Source organism: Felis catus, chromosome F2 (genome assembly GCF_018350175.1).
Source record: "Felis catus isolate Fca126 chromosome F2, F.catus_Fca126_mat1.0, whole genome shotgun sequence".
Taxonomy (NCBI): Eukaryota; Metazoa; Chordata; class Mammalia; order Carnivora; family Felidae; genus Felis; species Felis catus.
The window spans coordinates 83,379,121-83,387,467 of NC_058385.1; positions in this window are offsets into that span (position 1 = coordinate 83,379,121).

The window sequence follows — 8,347 nt, forward strand, 5'->3', positions numbered from 1 at the left end:
GTCAGTCTCTACCCTAATCAAGGAGTCCTTTAAGATTCAGTCTGTCTCTCCTTCTGCCCCCCTCCCCCACTTGCACATGCATCGTCTCTAATTAAAAAAAAAAAAAAAAAAAAAAAAAAAAATCTTGGATCCTGATTATCTTAACACAAGGATTTACTTTATTATTTATATATATATATATATAATTATGTCAGAATAACAATGCCAATATTACTAATGGTATGGTTATTGAAAAGTGTAACATTCTTTTGCAGTTCTTTCTGTTGTTAGGTTATATCCCATGCTTTAAAGTAAATTAAGGGCCGCCTGGGTGGCTCAGTTGGTTAAGCGTTCAACTTTGGCTCAGGTCATGAGCTCACGGTTTGTGAGTTTTGAGCCCGGCGTTGGGCTCTGTGCTGACAGCTCAGAGCCTGGAACCTGCTTCAGATTCTGTGTCTCCGTCTCTATCTGCCTCTCCCCAGCTTGCATTCTGTTTCTCTCTCTCTCTCTCTCTCTCTCTCTCTCTCTCTCTCTCTCTCAAAAATAGATAAAAAACTTTAAAGTCAATGAAAATAATTTGTTTCTGTGGGGTTATATATACTGGTTCATTTGTTTCATTTTGCTTATGCTCTTTAGGGCTAAGTTTTTCAGGTTTTTAAAAAAATGTTTATTTTGAGAGAGAGCATGATGGGGGAGGGGCAGGGAAAGAGGGAGAGAGAGAATCTCAAGCAGGCTCCACACTGTTAGTGCAGAACCTATGTGGGGCTCCATGTCCTGGATAGTGAGATCATGACCTGAGTCAAAATCAAAATGCTTAACTGAGCCACCCAGGCGCCCCTCAGGTCTTTTTTTTTTTTTTTTTTTATGATTTTATTTTTAAGCAATCTCTACACCCAACCTGGGGCTTGAACCCACAACCCTGAGATCAAGAGGGGCATGCTCCACTGACTGAGCCAGCCAGGTGCCCCCAAATTTTCAGGTTTTTATAAAAATTTTTTCATGATTATGTAAAACATGTATATGGCTCCAAAGTCAAGTCTACAAAACAATGTACATTCAGAGAAGTCTGACTTCTCTCCCTGTCCCCACAAACCTGTTACCTTCCTCTCCCTATCAGTAAGCATTTTTTTTTAAGTGTATTGATTTATTTTGTGAGAGACTGCAAGTGGGAGAGGGGGACAGAGACAGGGAGATGGAGGATCCAAAGCAGGCTCTGCGCTGACAGCAGACAGCCCAATGCGGGGCTCAGACTCCTGAACTGTGAGATCATGACCTGAGATGAAGTCAGATGCTTAACTGACTGAGCCACCCAGACTCCCCCGTATCTACTGTGCTGCATTTTGGCTTTTGCACCTAACAGTATCTTGGAGACCTCTCATTAGCAGTGTCTAGGGATATTCCTTGTTCCTTTTTTGCAGCTGTAACTCCCTTCTTTTGTGAATGTACCATAGAGTATTCAACTAGTCAGCTATTACTGGACATGTGGGTTGTTTCCTGTCTTTTCCTATTAAACTTAGTGCTACAGTGAATAGTCTTATGCAGATCTTTGTATAGTTCTGCCAGTTTAATTTTGGGTTAGATTCTTAGAATTTGCCTGGTCAGCAGGCATTTGTAATTTGTTTTTGCTGTATGTTGCCCAGTTCCCTTTTTTAGGGGTGCACCATCTTGCATTCCCACTGTGATGTGTCCTCACAACCTTGTAAGCCAAGTGTTTTGTCAAATATATGTAATCTTCCTATCTGAGAAGAATAGCATCTCAGTGTGGTTTCCTTTTGCATCTTTTTTTTTTTTTTTTTTGTGGGTGGAGTCAGGCATCTTTTCATATATTTAAGCATCATCTTCACTTATTTGTCTGTGAACTTGCTTCTTTTCCTAGTTGGTGGTCTCTTCCCTCTGGTTTTAGAAATGCTATTATGTTAACCCTTTGTGACATAAGTTGCAGATATTTATAAAACTCTATTATCAATGCACCAATTTATCAGTTAAGATTAAAAATTACAAAATAAGCCCTGTATAGTCTTTTTTGATGCAACCCAACAAATTAATAAGGAATTTGATACCAGAGAGATGGTTATAAAGAATAGTCTTCAAACTACATTTTAATTTCTGTTATCTAAACCTAATTTCATTAACTATCAGTATTCAGTTCATCCTCGATGTAGCTAATGTTCATAGTTTACAGGATACTTAGAAATGCCATGTTCAGAGCAGAGGAAATTTCTTAGGGGAAAATACAGTATAAAGCCGATAATATATTGTTTAAAATATTTTAAAAATTGCAAAAATATTTTTTAAATATTAAAAACAAATTTACTGCTGTTTTTCTTTTTTATGGCTTTATTGAGGTATGAATTGAAAATACTTTAAGTATACACTTGGATGAAAATTTCAACATAAATATATACCTGTGAAACCATCACCACAATCAAGATAATGAACATATCTATTAGCCCTAAGTGCATCCCCAGTGTTGCTGGTGATTGATCTGCTTTCTGTCACTTTAGCTTATTTTGCACTTCCTGTATATCTGATTAGATATAAATGGAATCCCAAAGTAGATATTTGGGGGGATGTGTGGGTCTAATTTTCTTCACTCAGCATAATTATTTTGATTTTTATCCTTATTACTGTATATAGCAATAGTTTTTTTTTTTTCTTTTCTTTTTTTTTACTCTTGGGTAGTATTTCATTGTAAGAATATACCACAACTTGTTTATCCATTTATCCACTTACCTGTTAATGGACATTGGGTTGCCAGTTTTTGGCTACTGCAACTAAAATTGCTACAAACATTTATGTACAAATCTGTGATTCGCTTCTCTCAGGTTTACATCTAAAGTGGCTTGGCTGGGTGGTATCGTAGATGTGTGTTTAACTTTTTAAGAAACTACCAACCTCTTGTCAAAGTGTTTTTACTACTTTGCCTCCCCAAGCAGATGTGACAGCTATAGTTGCTCTACATATTGCCCACATTTGGTGGAGTCATTTGTTTTGAAAATGGCCATTCTAGGGGATGTGGGGTGGTGTCTTGCCGTTTACCTTGCATTTTTCTAATGTTTAATGATATTGAGTGTCATTTCTTGTGCTTACTAGCCATCTGCGTATATTCTTTGGTGAAGTGCTGATTCAAATGTTTTGTCCATTTTTTATTGGATCATTTGTCTTCTAATTGAGTTGCAGGACTTCATTATAGCGTGGGATACAGGTCATTTGTTGGGATATATGTTTTGCAAATATTTTCTCCCAGTTTGTGCTTTGCTTTTTCATTTTATTTCATTTTGAGGAGCAAAAGTTTTAAAATTGATGAAGTCCTGTTCATTGATTTCCTTCCTTGAAATTTCATGACTTTTTGTATCCTATTCAATAAGTCTTTGCCAAAGTTAAGATCACTAAGGTTTTCTATTATGTCTTCTTCTGGAAGTTTCTTTTTTTAATTTTTAAAATATTTATTTATTTATTGTTTTCGAGAGAGAGCATGAGTGGGGAGGGGCAGAGGGAGAGGGAAACAAAGAATCTGAAGCAGGCTCCAGGCTCTGAGCTGTTAGCACAGAGTCTGACACAGGGCTCGAACCCACAAACCGTGAGATCATGACCTGAGATGATGTGGGACGCTTAACCAACTGAGCCACCCAGGTGTCCCATGGAAGTTTCTACTTTGCATTTTTGGTTGACGATATATTTTAATTCTTATATATGATGCGGTGTAAGGGTTGAGGTTCAGTTTGTTGGTATATGGTTATTCTATAGTCCAAGCACCATTTGCTGAAAATAAAGCCCTAATTTAAAAATAATCATTTAGGGACACCTGGGTGGTTCAGTTGGTTAAGTGTCCGACTTTGCCTCAGGTCATGATCTCATGGTTCATGGGTTCCAGCCCCGCGTCAGGCTTTGTGTGGAGAGCTCAGGTCCTGGAGCCTGCTTCGGATTCTGTGTGTCCCTCACTCTCTGCCCCTCCCCCTCTTGCCCTCTGTCTCTCAAAAAATAAAAAATAAAATGTTAAAAATTTTTTTTAAACAGGATTTATTTTGTTATATGATGTGAAGAATAGATCTAATTTTATTGTTTTTCTAAATGGCTATCTAGTTATCCAAAACACTACATATTTTGAAGTTTATCCTTTCCCCATGGATTTGAGATGCTACCTTTTACTTATATCAAATTTCCATATGGGAATGGTCTTCTCTTTTTTAAAATATAATTAAAAAATTTTTTTTAATTTTATTTTTTAAAATTTACATCCAAATTAGCATGGTTAGCATAGTGCAACAATGATTTCAGGGGTAGATTCCTTAGTGCCTTTTACCCATTTAGCCCATCCCCCCTCCCACAACCCCTCCATTAACCCTCTGTTTGTTCTCCATATTTAAGAGTCTCTTATGTTTTGTCCCCCTCCCTGTTTTTATATTACTTTTGCTTCCCTTCCCTTAGGTTCATCTGTTCTGTATTAAAGTCATCATATGAGTGACTCCATATATATATACACATATGTATGTATATATATGTGTATATATGTGTGTGTGTGTGTGTGTGTGTGTGTATGTGTGTGTGTGTGTGTGTGTGTGTGTGTGTGTGTGTATATATATATATATATATATATATATATATATATATATACATACATACACCACATCTTTATCCATTCATCCATCGATAGACATTTGGGCTCTTTCCATACTTTGGCTATTGGTGATAGTGCTGCTGTAAACATTGGGGTGCATGTGTCCCTTCGAAACAGCATACCTGTATCCCTTGGATAAATACCTAGTAGGGCAATTCCTGGGTCATAGGGTAGTTCTATTTTTAATTTTTTGAGGACCCTCCAGACTGTTTTCCAGAGTGGCTGCACCAGCTTGCATTGCCACCAACAATGCAAAAGAGATCCTCTTTCTCTGCATCCTCGCCAACATCTGTTGTTGCCTGAGTTGTTAATGTTAGACATTTTGACAGGTATAAGGTGGTATCTCATTGTGGTTTTGATCTGTATTTCCCTGATGATGAGTGATGTTGAGCATTTTTTTCATGTGTCAGTTGGCCATCTGGATGTCTTCTTTGGAGAAGTATCTATTCATGTCTTTTGCCCATTTCTTCACTGGATTATTTGTTTTTTTGGTGTTGAATTTGATAACTTCTTTCTAGATTTTGGATACTAACCCTTTATCTGATATGTCGTTTGCAAATACCTTCTCCCATTCTGTCGGTTGCCTTTTAGTTTTGCTGATTGTTTCCTTCACTGTGCAGAAGCTTTTTAGTTTGATGAGGTCCCAATTGTTCATTTTTGCTTTTGTTTCCCTTGCCTCTGGAGACGTGTTGAGTAAGAAGTTGCTGCGGCCCAGGTCAAAGAGGTTTTTGCCTCCTTTCTCCTCGAGGATTTTGGTGCCTTCCTGTCTTACATTTAGGCCTTTCATCCATTTTGAGTTTATTTTTGTGTCTGGTGTAAGAAAGTGGTCCAGGTTCGTTCTTCCGCATGTCGCTGTCCAGTTTTCCCAGCACCACTTGCTGAAGAGACTGTCTTTATTCCATTGGATATTCTTTCCTGCTTTGTCAAAGATTAGTTGGCCATACGTTTGTGGGTCCGTTGCTGGGTTCTCTATTCTGTTTCATTGATCTGAGTGTCTGTTTTTGTGCCAAATATAATTTTTTAAGTTTATTTATTTGAGAGACAGTGCGAGTGGGGGAGAGGCAGAGAGAGAGAGAGGGAGAGAGAGAGAGAGAATCCCAAGCAGGCTCCATGCTGCCATCACAGAGCCCAACACAGGGCTTGAACTCATGAAACTGTGAGATCATGACCTGAGCAGACACCGAGACACCCCTTAACTAACTGAACCACCCAGGCATCCCAGGAGTGGTCTTCTTTTTCTTCTTCTCCTCCTCCTCCTCCTCCTCCTCCTCCTCCTCCTCCCCCTCCTCCCTTCCTCTCCCCCTCTCCCTCCCCTCCCCCTCCCCCTTCTTCTTCTTCTTCTTCTTCTTCTTCTTCTTCTTCTTCTTCTTCTTCTCTTTTTTATAATGTCTGTGTTTTATATAATCTGATTGTGAGGCATCTACATTGCCAGTCTCTTCAAACAGTTAATTTGTGAAATTATTTCAATAATAATAAAACAATGATTTATATTATTGTCAAACACTTTCAAAAGGTCTACTGCTCCTTTGCTCCTTCTGCATATTTTTTCCCTTTAAAAAAATTATTTATTTAAATTCAAGTTAGGGACACCTGGTGGCTCATTAGGTTAAGGGTCCAACTTTGGCTCAGGTAATGATCTCACGGTTTGTGAGTTTTGAGCCCGGTGTTGGGCTCTGTGCTGACAGCTCAGAGTCTGGAGCCTGCTTCAGATTCTGTGTCTCCCTCTCTCTCTGCCTCCCCCCCCCCCCCAAATAAAAACATTAAATCCGAGTTAGGTAACATGTAGTGTAGTATTGGTTTCAGGAGTAGAACCCAGTGATTCATTGCTTATATATAACACCCAGTGCTCATCCTGACAAGTGTCCTCCTTAATGCCCATCACCCGTTTAGCCCATCATCCCATTCACTTCACCTCCAGCAACCCTCAGTTTGTTCTCTGTATTTAGTAGTCTCATGGTTTGCCTCCCTCTGTTTTTATCTTATTTTCCCTTCTCTTCCCCTATATGCATCTGTTCTGTTTCTTAAATTCCACATATGAGAGAAATATATTTGTCTCCTCTGACTTATTTCGTTTGGCATAATACACTCCAGTTCCATCCACATTGTTGCAGATGGCAAGATTTTATTCTTTTTGATTGCCAAGTAATATTCCATTGTATATATATACTGTTTCTTCTTTATCCATTAATCAGTCGATGGACATTTGGGCTCTGTCTGTAGTTTGGCTATTGTACATACCAGGAGTGGCCTTCTAATTGATGTTCTAACATGTGTAAATGCTCAGAGCCTATCCCATGGACACAGAAGAAGACCCTGCACACAGAATAAACCACATGGGGTACCTAGGAGTCAGGATGCCCCCAGGCCTTCATCTTACTTCCACGGAAGCCCAGTGGCCAGTGACGATTGTCTGGCCCATGCCTGCCAATCTCCCTAGGAGAATGGTCCAGGTAAGACTCTGCTCCTGTCACAACTGTCCTGGCATGGAGTGCATTGTCCTCAGCCATCAGGTCCCTGTTCTCCCCTCAGATTCAGGAGTTCCCACCAGATCCATGGAGGTTTTAGGATTGGCATAGATTCTGGCCCTTTTCTGCACATACCATGCTCCACAGTTTCCCTGCATCACCTTGTGTGGAGGGGTGCCTGTGGATGTTGGGGGAAACTCTAATCCCTCACCGATTTAACTCCAGAAGTTGCAGGAAACACTTTGTGGGGCACGAACTGTGGGGTTCTGTGAAGGGGATCTCCCAACTCTACCAAGCACATGAATCTCCTGGCACAGTTGGTACCAAGCCAGCTACCAACTATTAGGGCTGCTTGTTATTCTTTTTTTAAAAAAATTTAATGTTTATTTATTTTTGGGAGAGAAGGAGACAGAGTGCGAGTGGGGAAAGGACAGAGAGAAAGGGAGACGCAGAATCCGAAGCAGGCTCCAGACTCTGAGCTGTCAGCACAGAGCCTGATGCGGGGCTCAAACCCATGAACTGTGAGATCATGACCTGAGCTGAAGTCGTATGCTCAACCAACTGAGGCACCCCATTAAAGGAATTGGGATTGTTGGATGAAGGTAGGAATAATATCTGGGAGTGGAAATAAAGAGCAAGGAGAACATCCAATCTCTGGTTCCAGTGGTACATGGGGGAGGGAGAAGGCTTCAGGAGACCATGTGTCAGGGGGCAACCAGGTTTTAGTTTGAACAGGAAGCTGAAGGAAGCTTTCAGTGAAGTCACAACACAGAGTAATTTGTTTATGCCCGTAAACCAAAGAGTAGAAGGTGTGGGGGCCAAAGAGTTTCTATATATTTTTGAAGGTGTGGAAATATTTATTACATAATGGAGGTCTTTTGGGAGAGTAGGGAAGGCCTCTCAGAATGGTCTGAAATGGCTTAAGAGAGCAAGTAAGGGATGTTAACTTTGGGTCTTTATTGTGGTCAGTAGGTATGGTGGGTGGGAGGACTGCCAAGCATAGGTGAGGGCTTGTGTGGTTTGAATCTCCTGCTGGTGTCAAAAGAGAGAGCACCAGCTTTCTTTCTCTCTCTTTTTTTCTTTCTTTCTTTCTTTCTTTCTTTCTTTCTTTCTTTCTTTCTTTCTTTCTAAATTTGTTTTTAAATGTTTATTTTTGAGAGAGAGAGAGAGAGAGAGAGAGAGAGAGAGAGAGAGAGAGAGAGAGAAGAGAAGAGAAGAGAGAGAGCCGGGGAGGGGCAGAGAGGGAGTCACAGAATCTGAAGCAGGCTCCAAGCTCTGAGCTGTC